The sequence below is a fragment of the Hyla sarda genome, unplaced genomic scaffold, assembly GCF_029499605.1.
Source record: "Hyla sarda isolate aHylSar1 unplaced genomic scaffold, aHylSar1.hap1 scaffold_1109, whole genome shotgun sequence".
NCBI classification, from domain to species: Eukaryota; Metazoa; Chordata; class Amphibia; order Anura; family Hylidae; genus Hyla; species Hyla sarda.
The window spans coordinates 80,515-107,475 of record NW_026607729.1 but is presented as its reverse complement, the minus strand read 5'-3'; the positions used below and the strand labels follow the sequence as shown (position 1 = coordinate 107,475).

At 47.2% G+C, this 26,961-nt stretch overlaps 1 pseudogene; it reads left to right on the top strand.

Annotated features, from left to right (window-relative positions):
- The first annotated feature begins 10,269 nt into the window (after positions 1-10,269).
- On the top strand, positions 10,270-10,377 carry LOC130301085 (U2 spliceosomal RNA; annotated as a pseudogene).
- Positions 10,378-26,961: the final 16,584 nt, after the last annotated feature.

The following is a 26,961-nucleotide window of genomic DNA, read 5'->3' as shown; positions in this document are numbered from 1 at the left end:
CCCAGTAAGACTGTTCAAATTACCTTTGATACATGTTTTGGTAAGCCATATGATGGAGGTATGTGCGGAACTTACAGTGGAAATTGCACTGGGCAGAGACTTTCCATATTTCTGGCAGCTGTGGGATGCTGAGAGTGCACCTCAGAGTTCACGCACAAAGGTTCCGTAAGTAGTGAGGACTGGGGGGGTCTCTACTCGACTGTGTGAATGGTGCTGTATATTGTGAACCCATGCAGGCTGATAATGTTTTTCTTGAAGCACTTATGTTAATGTGTTCCGATGTAAAGAGTACTGTCGCCACCTCGCACAGGACAAAAGAAAACCTTTGTGAGCTGGAAATAGAAGGTAAAAAGATGATGGTTTTGTTAGATCCAAAATTTGTAATAACTCTGGTAAAGACCAGCGGCAGAAAGCCAGACCCTGCTGTAGTGTATATACAAGCCGGTATCTGGGGTTATAAAACAGTTAATGTGTGTATTTCTACTCCCTATGGTACCATAAGTCATAAGGTTGCAATTGAGCCTACCTAAGAGTATGAAGCAGTGCTGGGGAAGGATTTTCCATTTTTTCCGCAGCTGTGGGAAGATAGTCAGGTGACTAGAGCAGGAACACCTGATAGGCTCACAACACTTGATTTACACCACATAGCAGGGGACAGTAACTCCACAGAGGCTGAGGACGGGGAGTGTCAGCAGACCCTAGGTATATCTCAGGTGGGAGTGTGCCAGACCACTAGGGGAGCTGAAGAACAGTCCGCGAGTCAAGATAAAGAGGTGACTGGAAAAGAAGCTACAGAGATGGCTGTGGAGAAACCAAAACTCCGGAAAAGAGTACCGGTGGAGCTGGGGGGCTGCACTTACAGTCACAGACAGAGTCCTAAGGGGAAAAAGATGTGGTGTCTGAACTAGAGAGAGGTCGTAACCAGGAAGGTCGAACCACTGGACCACATATTGTTGCAGACCCAGGAGCCCTACTAGTTTTTTCCAGGCCAAGGAGCCAAGAGACAGTTCAGAGGAACTGTTTGGGAATCACCCGGATTCGCTGGTGCCCAGAGTCATTGAACAAACTTACCACAAAGGGATTGCCAGTCCGACGGGAGTGTTTAGCAAGAGTCTCCTGAGTTGCCAACGTGGTGGGAGAGGAAGAGGGCCAGGTGTCAGTGGCACCTGTTGTTGATGATAATAATGAGGCACAAGTGGCCACAACCCCGAAAAAGGGGGAGACTTCATCTAGAGATGGAGAAGAGCTGGGTCGAGTGTCTGACAGAGGACCAGAGGATGTCTCAAGGTCTAACAGCGAGAGTGAGGAGACCGCTGTAAGTAAAAGGTCTCGGAAAAGACGAGCTGGCCTTGAAAAAAAACTGGAGCAGATCCAGAATCTGGAAGAAACCCTGCAGATGGTTTCTGTGAAGTTGATGAAAAAGAAAAAGAGGTACATTGCTTGACAGAGGAGAAGGACAAATCACTTGCTGACTTTAAGAAAGAGCAAGAAGCGAGGCTTCAGCTGGAAAAAGTCATGGATCACCACAGAAGTGAGTTTGTGGCTCTGCAGGATGAACTGTCCCTCTCCCAGGGTCTTGTGACCAGCAAGGAGAGTGAAGTGGAGAGTCTGGCCAAGCGGATGTCATTCCAGGAAGAAGAAGTGAGTCTTCTACATGGTGCATATCAGGCTCTGTGGAGTGATCACAAGGCTAGGCTGGTAGCCATGAAAAAAATAGAAAAAACGAAGAATGAAATGAAGATGGAAGTTGAGGCTCTTGCCAGCAATCTGGAGAAAGTCTCTAAAGCTAAGAGACAACTTGAGGAGGAAGTCAAGGCGAAGAATGCCCTTGCACATGCTCTTCAATCTGCTCGTCATGACAATGACTTGCTCCGTGAGCAGAATGAGGAGGCCCTGAAACAAGTTGAGACTCTGAAACATGAAAACAAGAACTTGCAACAGGAGATCTCAGATCTATCTGAACAGATTGGTGAGAGTGGAAAATGTATCAATGAGTTAGAGAAAACCAAGAAACAGTTGCTGGGCAGTGAGAAGATGAACTCTGCTAAACTCAAGAGTGAGCAGCTGAAATATATAAAGCTGGAAGATGACATGAAGATCTTAAAAGAGAGCCTGGAAATGCAGAACGAAATGCGCAGAAGGTCCCACGTAGCTGCCTTGGTTTTGCTGGGAGCGCCACTCTACGAGCAGGTGGCTGTTCTGGCGGACAATGAACAGTTGAGGAAACAATTGCTGTCTTCGGAAGATACTGTCAGGGACTTGAGAGAGTTACTTGACAGTGAGAGGATGAAGTCCGCTAAGCTCCAGTGTAAGCAGCGAAAATGTGAGAAAAAGGAAGAGGACCAGGAAGTCCTAAAAGAGAGCAGAGACCAAGCTATGGGGGAATTGGCTCAAGAAAGGCTTCTGGGGCAGAAGTTACGGGATACAGGGATGCTTTCTCTGAAGCCTGGTAAAAAGTCCTCTAATGCTAAGATTGAGGTGAAGCCCTGTAAGAAGTCCCCTGAAGCTAGGACTGAGCAGAAACCTGGTGTGAAATCCTCTGAAGTGGAGACTAAGGAGGAGTCAGGCGGGAAATCCTCTGAACCTGAGCAGACCAAAAATTCTGAAGGTAATGCTGAGACAGAGAAATCTTCTGAAGCAGAAGCTAAACCAGAGTCAACCTCAAAAGCTATGAGTAAAGAGAATGGCACAACTGAAGCTACAGGTGAAGAGAAGAGTAAGCCTGAAGAAGTTGCAGAGAAGAGCCAAACAGTAGGAGAAGCTGATTCTAGACAAGAATCTGAAGGAGCCAAAGACTCTGAAGCCAAACATGAGGAAGCTGGTGCCACTGAAGAGAAAGCTGGAAGGGATGAGGTGAAACCATGTGAGAAATGCACTGAAGTCAAAACTGTGGTGAAACCAGGTGGGAAGTACTCTATAGTTGAAACTGAGATGGACCCGTGTCAGAGGTCCTCTGAAGCTACAGAGAACAAGACAGTGGTTGGTGAAGCCACTGAGACCGAAAGATTCTCTGAAGCAGAGGCAGAGGTCTGGCAAGCCAGAAGAAGACAAAGGTTAGAAGCATCGGTCCTCTCTCTCCTTAATTTCAAGAACCCTGCCCACACCAGGGTGAAGAACCTAGTACTGGAGAGGTGTGACCGAGAGACTTGCAATTGGTGGCTGGTAAAAATCCGGAAAAAAAAAGTCAAGGACTTCAGAGACTGAGGGACAAAAGTTGACCAAGGAAAAGAAAAGGAAGTTGGACTCTGCCTTTTGAATAAAAGAGCTCCTTCCCGGTGGTCTGAGCAGAGGGGAGGGGGGGGGATTTGTGGCAGTGTGGCAAGGGAAAGGCTGTATTTCCCTCGCTAACTCTGGAGCATGCTCCACCTGTGGACTGATTAATGAGGTATCAGGAAGGGGAAGTGTGTGTAAAAGAAAAGGAATCAGAATAGTTGGGGCTCTCCCTTGGAAACAGTATGCTGGCTGTTAGAGGGGGAGACACACAGACCCTGTTTAGGTAACACGTAGAAGGCGCTACGAGTGGTCCAAGAAGTGGTGTGAACTGTGAGTAACAGGTTGCAGGAGACACATGTTTAACTGGCTGAGGGAAGCTCACCAGTTCGTAGTCAGGGCATGCTGACATGTGTAGTCAGTGACCAGACTGTCTAGGACTTTATTTTGTTCCTGTCTATGTTTTGTTTTACCTGCAACCTGTGGAAATAAATCTGGCGAGGAGCCAGACTTGTATGCGGAACTGTGGTCTCTGGTGTTATTGTGAGGAACGTGTCACGTGGCAAGTGACCAGGACGATCCCAGAGCTAATCCCCAAGGAGGAATCATCACAATATCTATATATATATATATATATATATATATAGAGAGAGAGAGAGAGAGAGAGAGAGAGAGAGAGAGAGAGAGACAAAGAGAGAGAGAGATAGATAGATACACATATGTGTCACGATTCGGCTGGCAGGAGGTGGATCCTCTGTGCCAGAGAGGGATTGGCGTGGACCGTGCTGGTGGACCGGTTCTAAGTTGCTACTGGTATTCACCAGAGCCCGCCGCAAAGCGGGATGGTCTTGCAGCGGCGGTAGCAACCAGGTCGTATCCACCAGCAACGGCTCAACCTCTCTGACTGCTGAAGATAGGCGCGGTACAAGGGAGTAGACAAGAGCAAGGTCGGACGTAGCAGAAGGTCGGGGCAGGCAGCAAGGATCGTAGTCAGGGGCAACGGCAGGAGGTCTGGAACACAGGCTAGGAACACACAAGGAAACGCTTTCACTGGCACAAAGGCAACAAGATCCGGCGAGGGAGTGCAGGGGAAGTGAGGTATAAATAGGGAGTGCACAGGTGAACACACTAATTAAGCCAACTGCGCCAATCAGTGGCGCAGTGGCCCTTTAAATCGCAGAGACCCGGCGCACGCGCGCCCTAAGGAGCGGGGCCGCGCGCGCCGGGACAAGACCGACGGAGAGCGAATCAGGTACGGGAGCCGGGGTGCGCATCGCGAGCGGGCGCCTCCCGCATCGCGAATCGCATCCCGGCTGGGAGAGGTATCGCAGCACACCCGGTCAGCAGGTCTGACCGGGGCGCTGCAATTGCGAGGATGTTGCGAGCGCTCCGGGGAGGAGCGGGGACCCGGAGCGCTCGGCGTAACAGTACCCCCCCTTGGGTCTCCCCCTCTTCTTGGAGCCTGAGAACCTGAGGACCAGACTTTTGTCTAGGATGTTGTCCTCAGGTTCCCAGGATCTCTCTTCTGGACCACAGCCTTCCCAATCCACCCAAAAAATTTTTTTCCCTCTGACCGTCTTGGAGGCCAGTATCTCCTTCACGGAGAAGACGTCAGAAGAACCGGAAACAGGAGTGGGAGAAACAAGTTTGGGAGAGAAACGGTTGATGATGAGTGGTTTAAGGAGAGAGACATGGAAGGCATTGGGAATACGAAGAGAAGGAGGAAGAAGGAGTTTGTAAGAGACAGGATTAATCTGGCACAAGACTTTGAAAGGACCAAGATAGCGTGGTCCCAGTTTGTAACTGGGGACACGAAAGCGGACATATTTAGCGGAGAGCCATACCTTGTCTCCGGGAGCAAAAATGGGGGGAGTTCTTCTTTACTTATCGGCAAACCTTTTCATGCGGAATGAAGCCTGTAAAAGAGAATTTTGGGTCTCTTTCCATATGGTGGAAAGATCACGAGTCACTTCATCCACAGCGGGCAAACCAGAGGGCAAGGGAGTAGGGAGGGGGGGAAGAGGGTGACGGCCGTACACCACAAAAAATGGGGACTTAGCAGAAGATTCAGAGACTCTGAAGTTGTATGAGAATTCGGCCCATGGTAGAAGGTCTGCCCAGTCATCCTGGCGGGAGGAAACAAAATGCCGTAAATAGTCACCCAGGACCTGGTTAATTCTTTCTACTTGCCCATTGGATTGGGGATGATAAGAAGAAGAGAAGTTTAATTTAATCTTGAGCTGTTTACAGAGGGCCCTCCAGAATTTAGACACGAATTGGACGCCTCTATCCGAGACGATCTGCGTGGGCAAACCGTGAAGACGAAAAATGTGTACAAAAATTTTTTTGCCAACTGAGGCGCTGAAGGAAGACCAGGAAGAGGAATAAAATGTGCCATCTTGGAAAATCGATCAACGACCACCCAAACAACAGTGTTGCCACGGGATGGGGGTAAGTCTGTAATAAAGTCCATACCAATCAGTGACCAAGGCTGTTCGGGGACAGGCAGAGGATGAAGGAGACCAGCAGGCTTCTGGCGAGGAGTCTTATCCCGGGCACAGACAGTACAGGCCCGCACAAAATCAACAACATCCGTCTCCAGAGTCGGCCACCAATAGAAACGAGAGATGAGTTGCAAGGACTTTTTGATGCCCGCATGGCCTGCGAGGTGGGAGGAGTGTCCCCATTTGAGAATCCCGAGACGTTGGCGTGGAGAAACTAAGGTCTTCCCTGGAGGAGTTTGCCTGATGGAGGCTGGAGAAGTGGAGATCAGACAGTCAGGAGGAATGATGTGTTGCGGAGAGACCTCTACTTCCGAGGCATCCGAGGAACGAGAGAGGGCATCGGCCCTAATGTTCTTGTCGGCAGGGCGAAAATGAATTTCAAAGTTAAAACGGGCAAAGAACAACGACCACCTGGCCTGGTGAGGGTTCAGCCGTTGGGCAGACTGGAGATAGGAGAGATTCTTGTGATCGGTGTAAATGATAACTGGAAATTTTGATCCCTCCAGCAGATGCCTCCATTCCTCAAGCGCCAATTTAATGGCCAGTAGTTCTCGATCCCCGATGGAGTAGTTTCTCTCCGCCGGAGAGAAGGTCCTAGAAAAAAAACCACAAGTAGCAGCATGCCCGGAAGAATTTTTTTGTAGAAGGACCGCTCCAGCTCCCACTGAGGAGGCATCTACCTCCAATAGGAAGGGTTTAGATGGGTCAGGTCTGGAGAGCACGGGAGCAGAAGAAAAGGCAGACTTGAGCCGTTTAAATGCGTCTTCCGCTTGGGGAGACCAGGACTTGGGATTGGCATTTTTCTTGGTTAAAGCCACGATAGGAGCCACAATAGTGGAAAAGTGTGGAATAAATTGTCTGTAATAATTGGCGAACCCCAAAAAACGTTGGATAGCACGGAGTCCGGAGGGGCGTGGCCAATCTAAGACGGCAGAGAGTTTATCTGGGTCCATTTGTAATCCTTGGCCAGAGACCAAGTATCCTAGGAAAGGAAGAGATTGACATTCAAACAGACATTTCTCCATTTTGGCATAAAGTTGATTGTCTCGAAGTCTCTGAAGAACCATGCGGACATGCTGGCGGTGTTCTTCTAAGTTGGCAGAAAAAATCAGAATATCGTCCAGATAAACAACAACACAGGAATATAAGAGATCACGAAAAATTTCATTAACAAAGTCTTGGAAGACGGCAGGGGCGTTGCACAGGCCAAAGGGCATGACCAGATACTCAAAGTGTCCATCTCTGGTGTTAAATGCAGTCTTCCATTCGTCCCCCTCCCTGATGCGGATGAGATTATAAGCACCTCTTAAGTCCAGTTTGGTAAAGATGTGGGCACCTTGAAGGCGATCAAAGAGTTCTGAGATAAGAGGTAGGGGGTAGCGGTTCTTTACCGTGATTTTATTAAGTCCGCGGTAATCAATGCAAGGACGTAGGGAGCCATCTTTTTTGGACACAAAAAAAAAATCCAGCTCCGGCAGGAGAGGAGGATTTGCGGATAAACCCCTTTTTTAAATTTTCCTGGATGTATTCAGACATAGCAAGAGTCTCTGGAGCGGACAGAGGATAAATTCTGCCCCGGGGTGGAGTAGTACCCGGGAGGAGGTCAATAGGACAGTCATAAGGCCTGTGAGGAGGTAAAGTCTCAGCTTGCTTTTTGCAAAACACGTCAGCATAGTCCATATAAGCCTTAGGAAGACCGGTTACAGGGGGAACCACAGGGTCACGGCAGGGAGTACTGGGAACCGGTTTAAGACAGTCTTTGAAACAAGAAGTACCCCAGCTCTTGATTTCTCCTGTGGACCAATCAAGGGTTGGGGAATGGCGTTGAAGCCACGGTAATCCAAGAAGAATTTCGGAAGTGCAATTGGAGAGGACCAAAAACTAAATTTTTTCGTGATGAGGTCCGATGCACATTAGGAGGGGTTCCGTGCGGTAACGCATGGTACAGTCCAATCTTTCATTGTTAACACAATTGATGTAGAGGGGTCTGGCGAGACTGGTCACCGGGATGTTGAACCTGTTGATGAGAGAGGCCAAAATAAAATTTCCTGCAGATCCGGAATCCAAGATGGCCATAGTAGAGAAGGAGAAGGTAGAGGAAGATATCCGCACAGGCACAGTAAGGCGTGGAGAAGCAGAGTTGACATCAAGAACTGTCTCACCTTTGTGCGGAGTCAGCGTACGTCTTTCCAGGCGGGGAGGACGGATAGGACAATCCTTCAGGAAGTGTTCGGTACCGGCACAGTACAGGCACAGATTCTCCATGCGGCGTCGTGTCCTCTCTTGAGGTGTCAAGCGAGACCGGTCAACTTGCATAGCCTCCACGGCGGGAGGCACAGGAACGGATTGCAGAGGACCAGAGGAGAGAGGAGCCGGGGAGAAAAAACGCCTTGTGCGAACAAAGTCCATATCCTGGCGGAGCTCCTGACGCCTTTCAGAAAAACGCATGTCAATGCGGGTGGCCAGATGAATAAGTTCATGCAGGTTAGCAGGAATTTCTCGTGCGGCCAGAACATCTTTAATGTTGCTGGATAGGCCTTTTTTAAAGGTCGCGCAGAGGGCCTCATTATTCCAGGATAATTCGGAGGCAAGGGTACGGAATTGGATGGCGTACTCGCCAACAGAAGAATTACCCTGGACCAGGTTCAGCAGGGCAGTCTCAGCAGAAGAGGCTCGGGCAGGTTCCTCAAAGACACTTCGAATCTCCGTGAAGAAGGAGTGTACAGAGGCAGTGACGGGGTCATTGCGGTCCCAGAGCGGTGTGGCCCATGACAGAGCTTTCCCAGACAGAAGGCTGACTACGAAAGCCACCTTAGACCTTTCAGTAGGAAACTGGTCCGACATCATCTCCAAGTGCAGGGAACATTGCGAAAGAAAGCCACGGCAAAACTTAGAGTCCCCATCAAATTTATCCGGCAAGGATAGTCGTAGGCCGGAAGCGGCCACTCGCTGCGGAGGAGGTGCAGGAGCTGGCGGAGGAGATGATTGCTGAAGCTGTGGTAGTAGCTGCTGTAGCATCACGGTCAGTTGAGACAGCTGGTGGCCTTGTAGCGCTATCTGTTGCGACTGCTGGGCGACCACCGTGGTGAGGTCGGCGACAACTGGCAGTGGAACTTCAGCGGGATCCATGGCCGGATCTACTGTCACGATTCGGCTGGCAGGAGGTGGATCCTCTGTGCCAGAGAGGGATTGGCGTGGACCGTGCTGGTGGACCGGTTCTAAGTTGCTACTGGTATTCACCAGAGCCCGCCGCAAAGCGGGATGGTCTTGCAGCGGCGGTAGCAACCAGGTCGTATCCACCAGCAACGGCTCAACCTCTCTGACTGCTGAAGATAGGCGTGGTACAAGGGAGTAGACAAGAGCAAGGTCGGACGTAGCAGAAGGTCGGGGCAGGCAGCAAGGATCGTAGTCAGGGGCAACGGCAGGAGGTCTGGAACACAGGCTAGGAACACACAAGGGAACGTTTTCACTGGCACAATGGCAACAAGATCCGGCGAGGGAGTGCAGGGGAAGTGAGGTATAAATAGGGAGTGCACAGGTGAACACACTAATTAAGCCAACTGCGCCAATCAGTGGCGCAGTGGCCCTTTAAATCGCAGAGACCCGGCGCGCGCGCCCTAAGGAGCGGGGCCGTGCGCGCCGGGACAAGACCGACGGAGAGCGAGTCAGGTACGGGAGCCGGGGTGCGCATCGCGAGCGGGCGCCTCCCGCATCGCGAATCGCATCCCGGCTGGGAGAGGTATCGCAGCGCACCCGGTCAGCAGGTCTGACCGGGGCGCTGCAATTGCGAGGATGTTGCGAGCGCTCCGGGGAGGAGCGGGGACCCGGAGCGCTCGGCGTAACAATATGTGTGTATTGCTGGAGTTGCAAACATGGGTGCACTTGACAAACTCAGCTCGGCTATTCCCCATTGAAAGATTGTTGCACCCAGGACCCTTAGCACTGGGATATGCTACTCAATACCACTGGCATGGCCAGGTGTAAACAACATCTGACCTTTGTTGTGTATGTAACCATGGAGATTGTGATGTCGCCTAGGCCCACCAAAGAACAGCCTTGTCAGAAGCCGCACTTCCATGAGTAGAAGCAGCAGCACCATAGGTTGTCAAATAAGCTGGATTTAACCAAGACAAGTGAGTCCAATAGGATGCAGGTATGTCCTCTATCCTTACAGCTTCCCGTGGCTGTTGGTTTTATACCGTTTGGGGACAGCCAAGGAGGAGTCAGCAGGCAACACATGTAAGTGTGTGCTTGTGTGTGTGTGTGTGTGTTTCCTATGCAGATCCTAAACCCAGTATCACATGCAAGTAGGAGGCGAAAGAAAGGTTCCTGCCAAAGCCAGGTTATGGATTGCATTTAAAAATGCTCCATCAGAGTGAAATGGACTCCCATCTTCCTGCTTAGCAATAATGATAATGATATGGGTTTAATGTCTGCTGTGTGTACTGGTGGGTGACTGCCACCCAGCCAGGGTGTGTATGGGAGGCTGCCAGCCAGCCTCCCTTCCTACAAGTAGTGATGGTGCATGTGAAGGGGTTCCTCCCCTTTGACAGTTATCACTTCTCGTCCTTCTTTTTGGCTGAGATCAAATGTGGTGTCTGTTTTTATCAGTTTAATATCTGATATGTCCCCTATCTGGTAGCATATATTAAGTGCACCACCAGGTTTCAGTGTTGGAAAGAAAGATTACCTGTTTATTTGCTGCTGCAGCTGCTTGCTGGCTAGTCCAGTGGGCCCTTACTGCAGGCAAAAGACAATAGGTTGTGCCGCTTGTGTCTGGCCCCTGTTGGAGCGACCAGGCACAGGACTGCTGCTGCTGCTGAATGTCCTCTTTAATTGAATAAGCTCAGCAACCTGCACACCTGTGCAGGTTGGACATGACATGATAGGTAGCTGTCTTTCAGGTAGTTGGAGCTGAATCTTGTTAATTGACATGGGGGTGTCATTGCTGTTGAGTGACCATGCATTGGTACTGTGGTATTGGAATAATAAAAACAAATGTTGCCAGCCAGCCATCCATTGCAATAATGGATAGGACATCAGCTATGAGGCATTTGTTTGTACAAACTGCTGCTCACAACTAATGTTGCAATATAGTGTCTCCATCTGCTGGTGGTATTGAATAAGCAATAGTGCAATGATAGGGTCTGAAAAAGAAGAAAAATAAGAAGCAGCAGCATAGGAAAAAAGGAGGAAAGAAGGAAAACATGGAGAGAAGAAAAAAAAGAAGGTAGAAAAAGGTGAAAACATGTTTAAAAAAGTATTTCCATCTCTATCTCTCTCTATATATATATTTAAAAGAAATATATATATATATATATATATATATATATATATACAGAGAGAGAGAGAGAGAGATAAATATATATAGAGATAGATAGATACACATACATACATACATACATACATACATACATGCATATGTGTGTATTGTTGGAGTTGCAAATGTGTATGTAACCATGGAGATTGTAATGTCGCCTAGGACCACCAAAGAACAGCCTTGTCAGAAGCAGCACTTCCATGAGCAGAAGCAGCAGCACCATAGGTTGTCAAATAAGCTGGATTTAACCAAGACAAGTGAGTCCAATAGGATGCAGGTATGTCCTCTATCCTTACAACTTCCCGTGGCTTTTGGTTTTATACCGTTTGGGGACAGCCAAGGAGGCGTCAGAAGGCAACAAAGGTAAGTGTGTGCTTGTGTGTGTTTCCTATGCAGATCCTAAACCCAGTATCAAATGCAAGTAGGAGGAGTAAGAAGGGTTCCTGCCAAAGCCAGGTTATGGATTGCATTTAAAAATGTTCCATCAGAGTGAAATGGACTCCCATCTTCCTGCTTAGCAATAATGATATGGGTTTAGGGTCTGCTGTGTGTACTGGTGGGTGACTGCCACCCAGCCAGAGTCAAGGCTGGACTGGGATACCGGGAAAATCCCCGGTGGGCCGATCACCTTGACTGCCAAATGGCCGGTGCATTGCCGTAGAACGAGATTTGCCATAGAATGAGATGGTCCGCCTCCATCACATCCTATTGGCTCACTCTTGTCACGTGACATATTTAAACGTCACGCATCGATGCGCACAGCAGTGTCAGTTTGGCTATCACAGGGAGAGGATCTCCTCTCCCTGTGATAGCTAAAGCTGCACGGAGCGCTCATGGCCTCTGTGGCCCGACAGAAGTTCACACATGTACGCAGCTGATACGGCTGGCTCATATACACTTACTCTATTATTACATGTACTGTTGATCCACAGCGCTATCGGGATCCCGATGCCCGATGGCGCTGTCATCAGTGTGCGTCCCCGCTAGCGCCCCATGCCCGCAGCTCTACTCCCCGTCCCATTAACGCTCAGGGAGCGGGGAACAGAAAGTAGAGCATCGGGCGCAGGTAAAGTAGTACTGCGCATGTGCAGCACTACGCGAATAACTTAACCTGCGCCCGATGCTCTACTTTCTGTTCCCCGCTCCCTGAGCGTCAACGGGACGGGGAGTAGAGCTGCGGGCGTGGGGCGCTCGCGGGGACGCACACTGATGACAGCGCCTTCGGGATCCCGATAGCGCTGTGGATCAACAGTAAATGTATATGAGCCAGCCGTATGAGCTGCGTAAATGTGTGAGCTTCTGTCGGGCCACAGAGGCCATGAGAGCTCCGTGCAGCTTCAGCTATCACAGGGAGAGGAGATCCTCTCCCTGTGATAGCCAAACTGACACTGCTGTGCGCATCGATGTGTGACGTTTAAATATGTCATGTGACAAGAGTGAGCCAATAGGATGTGATGGAGGCGGACCATCTCATTCTATGGCAATGCACCGGCCGCACCATGTTAAAGAAGACTTCTTGGCCCGGTGCATTGCCGTGGAATGAGATTTGCCATAGAATGAGATGGTCCGCCTCCATCACATCCTATTGGCTCACTCTTGTCACGTGACATATTTAAACGTCACGCATCGATGCGCACAGTAGTGTCAGTTTGGCTATCACAGGGAGAGGATCTCCTCACCCTGTGATAGCTGAAGCTGTACGGAGCTCGCATGGCCTCTGTAGGCCTACAGAAGTTCACACATGTACGCAGCTCATACGGCTGGCTCATATACATTTACTCTATTATTACATGTACTGTTGATCCACAGCGCTATCGGGATCCCGATGCCCGATGGCGCTGTCATCAGTGTGCGTCCCCGCTAGCGCCCCACGCCCGCAGCTCTACTCCCCGTCCCATTAACGCTCAGGGAGCGGGGAACAGAAAGTAGAGCATCGGGCGCAGGTAAAGTAGTACTGCGCATGTGCAGCACTACGCGAATAACTTAACCTGCGCCCGATGCTCTACTTTCTGTTCCCCGCTCCCTGAGCGTCAAAGGGACGGGGAGTAGAGCTAAGGGGGACGGGGGAGTAGAGCTGCGGGCGTGGGGCGCTCGCGGGGACGCACACTGATGACAGCGCCTTCGGGCATTGGGATCCCGATAGCGCTGTGGATCAACAGTAAATGTATATGAGCCAGCCGTATGAGCTGCGTAAATGTGTGAACTTCTGTCGGGCCACAGAGGCCATGAGAGCTCCATGCAGCTTCAGCTATCACAGGGAGAGGAGATCCTCTCCCTGTGATAGCCAAACTGACACTGCTGTGCGCATCGATGTGTGACGTTTAAATATGTCATGTGACAAGAGTGAGCCAATAGGATGTGATGGAGGCGGACCATCTCATTCTATGGCAATGCACCGGCCGCACCATGTTAAAGAAGACTTCTTGGCCCGGTGCATTGCCGTGGAATGAGATTTGCCATAGAATGAGATGGTCCGCCTCCATCACATCCTATTGGCTCACTCTTGTCACGTGACATATTTAAACGTCACGCATCGATGCGCACAGTAGTGTCAGTTTGGCTATGACAGGGAGAGGATCTCCTCACCCTGTGATAGCTGAAGCTGTACGGAGCTCTCATGGCCTCTGTGGGCCGACAGAAGTTCACACATGTACGCAGCTCATACGGCTGGCTCATATACATTTACTCTATTATTACATGTACTGTTGATCCACAGCGCTATCGGGATCCCGATGCCCGATGGCGCTGTCATCAGTGTACGTCCCCGCGAGCGCCCCACGCCCGCAGCTCTACTCCCCATCCTCCGACCCCCCGCAGCTGTACTCCCCGTCCCCCGCAGCTGTACTCCCCGCCCCCCGCAGCTCTACTCCCCGTCCCCCGCAGCTCTTCTCCCCGTCCCCCGCATCTCTACACCCCGTCCCCCGCATCTCTACTCCCCGTCCCCTGCATCTCTACTCCCCGTCCCCCCGCAGCTCTACTCCCCGTCCCCCGCAGCTCTTCTCCCCGTCCCCCGCATCTCTACACCCCGTCCCCCGCATCTCTACTCCCCGTCCCCCGCAGCTCTACTCCCCGTCCCCCGCAGCTCTACTCCCCGTCCCCGGCAGCTCTTCTCCCCGTCCTACGCAGCTCTACACCCCGTCCCCCGCAGCTCTACTCCCCGTCCCCTGTGAACGCTCAGGGAGCGATCCACAGCACTATGGGGATTCCTACGCCCGATGGCGCTGTCATCAGTGTGCGTCCCCACGAGCGCCCCACGCCCGCAGCTCTACTCCCCGTCCCCCGCAGCTCTACTCCCCGTCCCGTTAACGCTCAGGGAGCGGGGAACAGAAAATAGAGCATCGGGCGCAGGTAAAGTAGTACTGCGCATGCGCAGCACTACGCGAATTACTTGTCCTGCGCCTGATTCTCTACTTTCTGTTCCCCGCTCCCTGAGCGTTAACGGGACGGGGAGTAGAGCTGCGGGGGGCGGAGGACGGGGAGTAGAGCTGCGGGCGTGGGGCGCTCGCGGGGACGCACACTGATGACAGCGCTGTGGATCAACAGTAAATGTATATGAGGCAGCCGTATGAGCTACGTACATGTGTGAACTTCTGGCGGGCCACAGAGGCCATGAGAGCTCCGTACAGCTTCAGCTATCACAGGGTGAGGAGATCCTCTCCCTGTCATAGCCAAACTGACACTACTGTGCGCATCGATGCGTGACGTTTAAATATGTCACGTGACAAGAGTGAGCCAATAGGATGTGATGGAGGCGGACCATCTCATTCTATGGCAAATCTCATTCCACGGCAATGCACCGGCCCCTGACAGTGGTTGTCGCACGGCCGGCCGCAAGACTGGCCGTGCCGGAAGCAATGAGGCTTCCTGGGCTGACTGCAACAGGCTGGCCAACTGACAGCAGAGGTGGCTCTAGCATAATAGGCCACCGCCTCAGTTCTCGCGTTAATGGGGGGCCTCGCTCAGGGACCCGACTAGCGCAAGTTGCTCCTCACTCTCCGGAAGACCGCCGGGATTGAAGTTTAATACAGCAGTTCCGGTTCCATCCTGCCTGCCGGTGGCGAGCCCCAGCGCTGCGCCCGACCAGCCCCTGCTGATCCTCTGCCACTTTAAGAGAAAGGGCTGCTGGGGCTGGTCGCCTGCTATAGAAACAGCTGCTGATCGGAGAAAGGGCTGCTGAAAGACCTCCTGAACCCCGCCCCCCCCCCAAAAAAAAAACCTCAGAGAGAAAACAGACGAACTGTGCAGCAGGAACAGGGGCCCAGCGTGAAAGGGGGCCCGCTGCCCTCTCCAGGTCCGGCCCCAGAGGCGAGCATTAGGCCACATACCACCGCATACTCCCCGACCACAGCAAGTTTGACAGCACCCGGATGGATGCTGCGTTCAACCACCCCTTGCAGGCGGCCCAGTGACGTCTCTAGGGGGGGGGGGGGGGGGGGGGCAGAGGGGGCCACGGCCCCCCCTACATCATGATTGCCCCCCCCCACATCATGATTGGCCCCCCCCTTGTGCCCCCCCTAGCAGCAGTAGGTCACTAGCAGCTCTCATGGCCCTCAGGGGGGTACAGCTAGTTCACCAGTAAGGGGCCCGAGCCCCCGCTGCACCCCCCGCCCCCCGGAGCCATTTACTCCGGCATCCTTTTATTTAATAAATCTTCAGCCAGCAGCCCTGTCACCACGCAGGGGCCGCGCTATGCAGACTGGGAAGAGCAGACAGGAAGCTCCTCCCCCTCTCTCACTCCCCTGTATGCTGCTGCTGGACCTTGTGGAGCAGGCCTGCTGTGTGTATACAGGCCCGGACACCACCAGTATGGAAGACTTACCTGCCCAGTGCCCACTGCTGATGCTGCCCTTTTAAAGTAAGTAACTTGCTTGGGGGAGAGGGGGAAAGTTGTAGTTCGGGAGACAGTGGGAGGTAGTTCAGTGTTTCCCAACCAGGGGGCCTCCAGCTGTTGCAAAACTACAACTCCCAGCATTGCTTTGGCTTTATGAGCATACTGGGAGTTGTAGTTTTGCAACAGCTGGAGGCCCCCATGTTGGGGAACACTGATCTATCTATCTATCAATCAATCTCCTATCTATCTATCTATCTCATATCTATCCATCCATCTATCTATATCCATCTATTTATGCATCTATCTAATATCTATCTATCAATCTCCTATCTATCTATCTATCTATCTATCTCATATCTATCCATCCATCTATCTATATCCATCTATTTATGCATCTATCTATCTTTCTCATATCTATCTATCTCTCATCTATCTATCTCATATCTATCTATCTAACTCAGATAGATGAGAGATAGATAGACGAGAGATAGCTAGATAGATATGAGAGATAGAAAGATAAATAGATGATATATAGATAGAGAGATGATATATAGAAAGATACATACAGTAAATAGATGGATAGATAGATGATAGACCGATAGATAGATGATAGATAGATATGATATAGACAGATAGATAGGAGATAGATGGATATGATATAGATAGATGGATATGATATAGATACATTTATATGATATAGATAGATAGGAGAAAGATAGATAGATCAGTTTCCCAACCAGGGGGCCTCCAGCTGTTGCAAAACTACAACTCCCAGCATTCCTTTGGCTTTATGAGCATACTGGGAGTTGTGGTTTTGCAACAGCTGGAGGCCCTCCTAGTTGGGAAACACTGATCTATCAATCATCTATCTATCTATCTATCTATCTATCTATCCATCTATCTCCTATCTATCTATCTCATATCTATCTATCTATATCATATCTATCTCGTGTATATATATATATATATGAATATATATATATATATATATATATATATATATATCCATCTATCTATTTATGTATCTATCTATCTATCTCATATCTATCTATCTATCTATCTATATCATATCTATCTATCTATCTATCTTTCTATTTATCTATCTATCTATCTATCTATCTATCTATCTATCTATCTATCTCATATATATCTCAGATAGATGAGAGATAGATGAAAGATAGATATGAGAGATAGATAGATAGATGATATATAGATAGATAGATACATAAATAGATGGATATATAGATAGATATGAGATAGATAGATAAATAGATGATAGATAGATAGATAGATAGATAGATGATAGATATATATGATATAGATAGATATGAGATAGATAGATACATAGGAGATAGATGGATATGATAGATATAGATTGATATGATATAGATAGAATATAGAAATATAGATAGATAAAGAACAATATGATGCAGCACGCCACAAGTTTGCAGAAAATGGTGGTTTATTCCATCATGTGCATGGACTATGGACTATGTACATGATGGAATAAACCACCATTTTCTGAAAACTTGTGGCGTGTTGCATCATATTGTTCTTTGTCTGGATTGAGGAACCAGTGGACCCAGGTTCCAAGTATGCGGGCACCCCGACTTCCCTCTAATTTCTGGATTTTGGTTGTGCCGTTTTTATTTGTTTTAGATAGATAGCTAGAAAGAAATAGTATCTATCATCTATCTATCCATCTATCTATCTATCTCATATCTATTATCTATCTCATATCTATTATCTATCTCATATCTATTATCTATCTCATATCTATCATCTATCTATCTCATATCTATTATCTATCTCATATCTATCATCTATCCATCTATCTATATATCATCTATCTATCTACAAAACTAAAGATCCAGCGGCACTCCCAGATAAGGTGCAAAAACAAAGTGTTTTATTCCCCCATGTATGTGTGACGTTTCAATAGCATCCCGCCATCTTTATCATACGTACAGTTGTACATTCTGTAGTCTCTGTGACATCACTGTGCTTCTTATTAAAAACACAAAATTGGTCCCCAACAGCGGGAGTACCTGGGAAGTGATTCATATATTGAATCATGATTGGAGTAATACTAGGATATCTGGGATAGGCTGGATATGGATGTCGCTGACTGATGATGATAGGGAGATGGTCTATAAATACCCCCTGCCGCCATTTTGGAGTGTTGTTGGCACATATTGCCTCTTGAGAACGCCGTGGTGACGGCGAAACATGTAGAGGCGGCAATTTTGTGTTTTTAATAAGTGTCACAATTGGGATGTTGGGCTTCTGCAGAGCCCCGAACACTGGAGTAATGTTGCTCCAATAACTATATTATTCTCCCATGTGACACTGTATTTTTAATCATCACCTTCTGGATTTGTTATCTTTTAATATATACACAATTAAAAGTTATGTTTTAGTGGGGGAGTAATTTGAGGTGTTTTGCACCCCAGGCTGCGGCCTTGGGGTTTGGATAATTATATTGTTTTGGCCTCTTAGCCCCTTATTGGGTCAATTTGTAGTTTTTGATCACTGTGCTTCATAAACTGTGACATCACTGTGCTTCATCCTGTAATTTGATGTCACTGTGTATAACAACCCTGTAGTGACATCACAGTTTATTATTCTTGAATGCTGACTTCACTGTGTATATTTTCCCGGTACAATGACATCACTGTATAGTTACCCTCTACTGTGACAACACTGCGTTTATTAACCCTGTAGTGGCAAAACTGTTTACTGTCCCTGTACAGAGACATTACTGTTTATATTAACTCTGAACTGTGCATATTTACCCTGTATTGTCACTCGCAGTGCAAGGTAAATATGTACAGTGATATTAGGGTATACAGGCTTAATATATACAGTGATGTCACAGTGCAGTGTAAGTATCAACAGTGATGTTGCAGTATAGAGATAACACACAGTGATGTTATAGTTCAGAGATAATATACACAGTGATGTCACAGTACAGGAATAATACACACAGTGATGTCACAGTACAGGGATAATGCACAGTGATGTCACAGCACAGGGATAATACACAGTGATGTCACAGTACAGGGATAATACACAGTGATGTCACAGTACAGGGGATAATACACAGTGATGTCACAGTACAGGGATAATACACAGTGATGTCACAGTACAGAGATAATACACACAGTGATGTCACAGTACAGGAATAATAAACAGTGATGTCACAGTACAGGGATAATATACAGAGTGATGTCACAGTACAGGGATAATACAAAGTGATGTCACAGTACAGGGATAATATACAGAGTGATGTCACAGTACAGGCACAATACACAGTGATGTCACAGTACAGAGATAATACACAGTGATGTCACAGTACAGGGATAATACAAAGTGATGTCACAGTACAGGGATAATACACACAGTGATGTCACAGTACAGGGACAATACACAGTGATGTCACAGTACAGATATAATACACACAGTGATGTCACAGTACAGAGATAATACACACAGTGATGTCACAGTTCAGAGATAATACACACAGTGATGTCACAGTACAGGGATAATACACACAGTGATGTCACAGTACAGAGATAATACACAGTGATGTCACAGTACAGAGATAATACACACAGTGATGTCATATTACAGGGATAATACACAGAGTGATGGCACAGTACAGAGATAATACACAGTGACGTCACAGTACAGGGATAATACACAGTGATGTCACAGTACACAGATAATACACAGTGATGTCACAGTACAGGGATAATACAAAGTGATGTCACAGTACAGGGATAATACACACAGTGATGTCACAGTACAGGGACAATACACAGTGATGTCACAGTACAGATATAATACACACAGTGATGTCACAGTACAGAGATAATACACACAGTGATGTCACAGTTCAGAGATAATACACACAGTGATGTCACAGTTCAGAGATAATACACACAGTGATGTCACAGTACAGGGATAATACACACAGTGATATCACAGTACAGAGATAATACACACAGTGATGTCACATTACAGGGATAATACACAGAGTGATGGCACAGTACAGAGATAATACACAGTGACGTCACAGTACAGGGATAATACACAGTGATGGCACAGTGCAGAGATAATACACAGTGATGTCACATTACAGGGATAATACACAGAGTGATGGCACAGTACAGAGATAATACACAGTGATGTCACAGTACAGGGATAATACACAGTGATGTCACAGTATAACCATCTCACAGCCGGACCACCATGTAATTTCAGCAGAAAACAAAGCAGGGCCCCATGTTCAAGTTTCGCCTAAGGCCTCACAAAGTCTAGAGCCGCCTCTGGTCGGCCCTACCATGGGACCCGGTGGGACCATAAGTCCCAGGTGGCACTTTTCAGGGGTGGCATTTTGCTGCCCCCTTTTTTTTTGTGCCTAGTAGGTTCATGGTAGGGTTGGCGCCGCCGCTGCTCACTGTTCTAAAGCAGCTGCGGGGTATAATAGCACAGCGGGCACTTTAGACAGTGAGTCTGCCTCCGGCCGACCGGGGTCTGACGAGGGACGTCGCACAAGTGACGTACTTCTGCAGACCCACTCAGGAGGACGTCAGTGACGTCACTCGTCAGGCCGCCGCTGGAGAGGAGAAGCGCTGTGCAGGGCAGGTAAGTTTGTCTGTGTGTGTGTCTGTGTCTGTGTCTGTCTGTGTGTTTGGGGGGGGGGGGGGGGCTATGGCTACCTAATGTGAGCAGGGGTGTGGAAATTTTAAAAAAAAAAACTACTTGTCCAAGGGACTAAAGCGGAACACAATCCACTTGTCCTGGTAGACAAAATAATTACGACCAAAATAGTCTGATTCCCCCCCACTAGACCACCAGGGATGGATATAAGATTCCTTTAGACACTGCTGACAGCGATGATCTAATGGTTTAATAGGTGATCGCAGCATGCCAGGGTATTAGAGGTGGGAGAGCTGTAGCTCCTCTTACACCCGAGGCAACCACAGAAAAGTCTAGATGTAACTTTTTGATCACCATAAAAAATTTCTCAATGAAGTGACCAAAAATTAACAATTCTGGACTATTCTTTTACATTTACACCGTTCACCGTACGGTTTAATTAACATCATATTTTAATAGTCTGGATATTTCCACATGCAGAGACCCGACTTATGTTTATTTTTGTACATTATTTTTATTTAAAGAAAATTGGAAACTTTTATTAGGAAAGGGGCTTATTCACATATATATGCACTTTTTCAAAAATTTTAATCACTATTTTTCAGTCTTCATAGGGACTTATGTGTTACTGGGGGGGGGTTCTGCTTCTCCAGTTTGTGTGGTGCATTTTGTGTCAGAAAATGCTGGAAGTTGCATTTAGTTACTAGATAACTACAACTCCCAGCATGCCCTGATGCAGCCTATGGTTGTTTGGGTGTTGCAGCATGTTGCACTGTATAGTAGTACAGTTAAGGTTATTGTGGAACATGCTGGGAGTTGTAGTTTTGGTTCATGTCAGCTGCAGAGCCATAGGCTGTGTCAGGGAATACTGGGAATTGCAGTTAGTAACTACAACACCCAGCATGCCCTGATGCAGCCTATGGCTCTGCAGCTGACCCGAACCAACACTACAACTCCCAGCATGTTGCACTTTATAGTTCTACAGTTTAGGTTATGGTGCAACATGCTGGGAGTTGTAGTTTTGGTTCGGGTGTGTTTGCGTGCATCCGTGGGGCTCTTGGTCGGCGGGTGAGTATTAAGGGGGCGGGATTCTGGGGGTGCAATTCAGTGCGGGTGGCCAGAAGACACTAAAAATAAAAAGCTAGATGGCACAACTGGCGGTGGCGGCAGTGCCCCCCCCCCCCCCCCCACATAATAAATTACATACACACATCACAGATACATCATACACATATACACTCGCACCATACATATACACCATACATATGCACACATCATACATACACCCGCCACTGCCCCCCCACATCATAAATTACATACACACATCACAGATACATCATACACATATACACTCGCACCATACATATACACCATACATATGCACACATCATACATACACCCGCCACTGCCCCCCCACATCATAAATTACATACACACATCACAGATACATCATACACATATACACTTGCACCATACATATACACCATACATATGCACACATCATACATACACCCGCCACTGCCCCCCCCACATCATAAATTACATACACACATCACAGATACATCATACACATATACACTCGCACCATACATATACACCATACATATGCACACATCATACATACACCCGCCACTGCCCCCCCCCCCCACATCATAAATTACATACACACATCACAGATACATCATACACATATACACTGGCACCATACATATACACCATACATATGCACACATCATACATACACCCGCCACTGCCCCCCCCCACATCATAAATTACATACACACATCACAGATACATCATACACATATACACTCGCACCATACATATACACCATACATATGCACACATCATACATACACCCGCCACTGCCCCCCCCACATCATAAATTACATACACACATCACAGATACATCATACACATATACACTCGCACCATACATATACACCATACATATGCACACATCATACATACACCCGCCACTGCCCCCCCCACATCATAAATTACATACACACATCACAGATACATCATACACATATACACTCGCACCATACATATACACCATACATATGCACACATCATACATACACCCGCCACTGCCCCCCCCACATCATAAATTACATACACACATCACAGATACATCATACACATATACACTCGCACCATACATATACACCATACATATGCACACATCATACATACACCCGCCACTGCCCCCCCACATCATGAATTACATACACACATCACAGATACATAATACACATATACACTCGCACCATACATATACACCATACATATGCACATATCATACATACACCCGCCACTGCCCCCCCCCACATCATAAATTACATACACACATCACAGATACATCATACACATATACACTCGCACCATACATATACACCATACATATGCACACATCATACATACACCCGCCACTGCCCCCCCCACATCATAAATTACATACACACATCACAGATACATCATATACATATACACTCGCACCATACATATACACCATACATATGCACACATCATACATACACCCGCCACTGCCCCCAACATCATATATTACATACACACATCACACACTTATGCTATACATATACACACACACACACACATCATACATACACCCACCACTGCCCCCACATCATATATTACATACACACATCACACACTATACATATACACACACACACATCATACATACACCCACCACTGCCCCCACATCATATATTACATACACACATCACACACTATACATATACACACACACACACATCATACATACACCCACCACTGCCCCCACATCATATATTACATACACACATCACACACTCACACTATACATATACACACACACACATCATACATACACCCACCACTGCCCCCACATCATATATTACATACACACATCACACAGACATCATACACACATCACACATACACTCACACTGTACATATACACACACACATCATACATACACCGCTGCCCACCCCACATCATACATCACATACATACACACATCGACAGACATCATACACACATCATACATCACATACATACACACATCATACACACATTATCCATTACATACATACATCACATACATACACACATCATGCACACATTATCCATTACAGACACACATCACGCATAGACAGACATCATAAACACATTATACATTACATACACACATCACACATAGACAGACATTATACACACAGTATACATTACATACACACATCACACATAGACAGACATCATACACACAGTATACATTACATACACATCACACATAGACAGACATCATACACACAGTATACATTACATACACATCACACATAGACAGACATCATACACACAGTATACATTACATACACACATCACACATAGACATACATCATACACACAGTATACATTACATACACACATCACACATAGACATACATTATACACACATCATACATTACATACACATCACACATAGACAGACATCATACACACATTATACATTACATACACATCACACATAGACAGACATCATACACACAGTATACATTACATACACATCACACATAGACAGACATCATACACACAGTATACATTACATACACACATCACACATGGACAGACATCATACACACAGTATACATTACATACACACATCACACATAGACAGACATCATACACACATCATACATTACATACACATCACACACAGACCTTATAGACACATCATACATTACATACACATCACACACAGACATTATACACACATCATACATTACATACACATCACACACAGACATTATACACACATCATACATTACATACACATCACACACAGACATTATACACACATCATACATTACATACACATCACACACAGACATTATACACACATCATACATTACATACATATCACACACAGACATTATACACACATCATACATTACATACACATCACACACAGACATTATACACACATCATACATTACATACACATCACACATTATACATTACATACACATCACACATTATACATTACATACACATCACACATAGACATCATACACACATTATACATTACATACACATCACACACAGACATTATACACACATTATACATTACATACACATCACACATAGACATCATACACACATTATACATTACATACACATCACACATAGACATAATACACACATTATACATTACATACACATCACACATAGACATCATACACACATTATACATTACATACACATAACTCAGACATCATACACACATTATACATTACATACACATCACACATAGACATCATACACACATTATACATTACATACACATCACACAGACATCATACACACATTATACATTACATACACATCGACATCATACACACATTATACATTACATACACATCACACACAGACAGACATCATACACACATCATACATTACATACACATCACACATTATACACACATTATACATTACATACACATCACACATAGACATCATACACACATTATACATTACATACACATCACACACAGACATTATACACACATACACTCACACCATACATATACAACCACCCTTCCTGTCCCCGCCACCTGCATTCTCTGCCTCCTCACCTGAGCCACCATGAGTGGACATCAGAGCTGTAGTCCCGGCCGGTGTGAGGTTACATGGGTTTGAAAATCTCCCCTCACACCGGACGTCCTCTCCTCTCTCCCCTCACCCGCTCTGTTTTCCCCGTACAAACATGCAACCTCCCCGTGGTGGATTAGGTCCTGTGAAGAAAGAGCGGGGGGAGGGATAGAGCTGTGTGCGGGGGAGGAGCTGTGTGCCGAGCTGTGGACATCCTTTCTCTCCCCCTGTCTTCTTTTGTTATGTGTAGCTGCGTCCTCCATCCTCCGGGAGGATTAGATAAGGGGGCGTGGCTCAATTATGTAATGCGAACGTGCGACCTCGGACTCTGCGGTCAGCTGGGGGCCCCCGCTGCCCCCTCCATACTTGCATCCGCTCCTGCGCCTCACACCGGCAGTAAAGAAAAATATTGGGGAAGTTGGTCTGTCCCTGCTAGCCCGATACAGGCCTAAATCTATAAACAATTCACCTGCCCAGCGCCCAAAACTACTTGTCCTGGGCGTCGGGCGATAGAATTTCCACATCCCTGTGTGAGGAATCTATGCTACTTAATGTGGATAAACTATATTACCTAATGCGGGGAATCTGTGCTACCTAATGTGGGGAAACTATGCTACCTAATGTGGGGAAACTATGCTACCTAATGTGGGGAAACTATGTTGCCTAATGTGGGGAATCTGTGCTACCTAATGTGTGGAAACTATGCTACCTAATGTGGAGAAACAATGTTACCTAATGTGGGGAATCTGTGCTACCTAATGTGGGGAAACTATGCTACCTAATGTAGGGAAACTATGCTACCTAATGTGGGGAAACTATGTTACCTAATGTGGGGAATCTGTGCTACCTAATGTGGGCAAACTATGCTACCTAATGTGGGGAAACTATGTTACCTAATGTGGGGAATCTGTGCTACCTGATGTGATGAAACTATGCTACCTAATGTGGGGAAACTATGTTACCTAATGTGGGGAATCTGTGCTATTTAATGTGGGGAAACTATGCTACCTAATTTGGGGAAACTATGTTACCTAATGTGGGGAAACTATGCTACCTAATGTGGGGAAACTGCTACCTAATGTAGGGAATATATGCTACCTAATGTGGGGAAACTGCTACCTAATGTAGGGAATATATGCTACCTAATGTGGGGAAACTATGCTACTTAATGTGAGGAAACTATGCTACCTAATGTGGGGAATCTATGCTACCTAATGTTGGGAATCTATGCTACCTAATGTGGGGGGGCTTGAATGAGCTGCGGCATATGGGAGGCCTTAATAAATAATTAGAAACTTATACAGGGGGGGGGGGTCCTCCCGAGCAAGTGACATATGGGAGTCCACCTGAGTAAGTGACACATGGAGGGGGGGGGTCCTGAACAATTGATGTTTTTTTTTTTGGGGGGGGGGCCCAGGCACATTCTTTGCACAAGGGCCCTCTGCTGTCTGTATCCGCCCCTGCCTCACACCCTCTGTGGCTCTGCCTCCCCACCTGTAAGAGGAGCTCCAGGATCCCCCTGTAATGGTGTCGGCATCTTTGTAAAAAGCAGCAGGTCAGTAGGAGGTCAGCCCGTCCTGAAGTCCCAGTGACTGTGGCCGGGCCTGGCAGCATGCATGATGTAATGTCAGTCTGTGCTGTGCCCTATGACCTGTCTGGCCTATACTATATACAAAGTAGTATATGCAGTATGATGCTGCCGGAGGGCACAGCACAGACATTGGTATAGAGTGATATACTGCTAAGCTGTGTGAGGTACCTGCTATATATATAT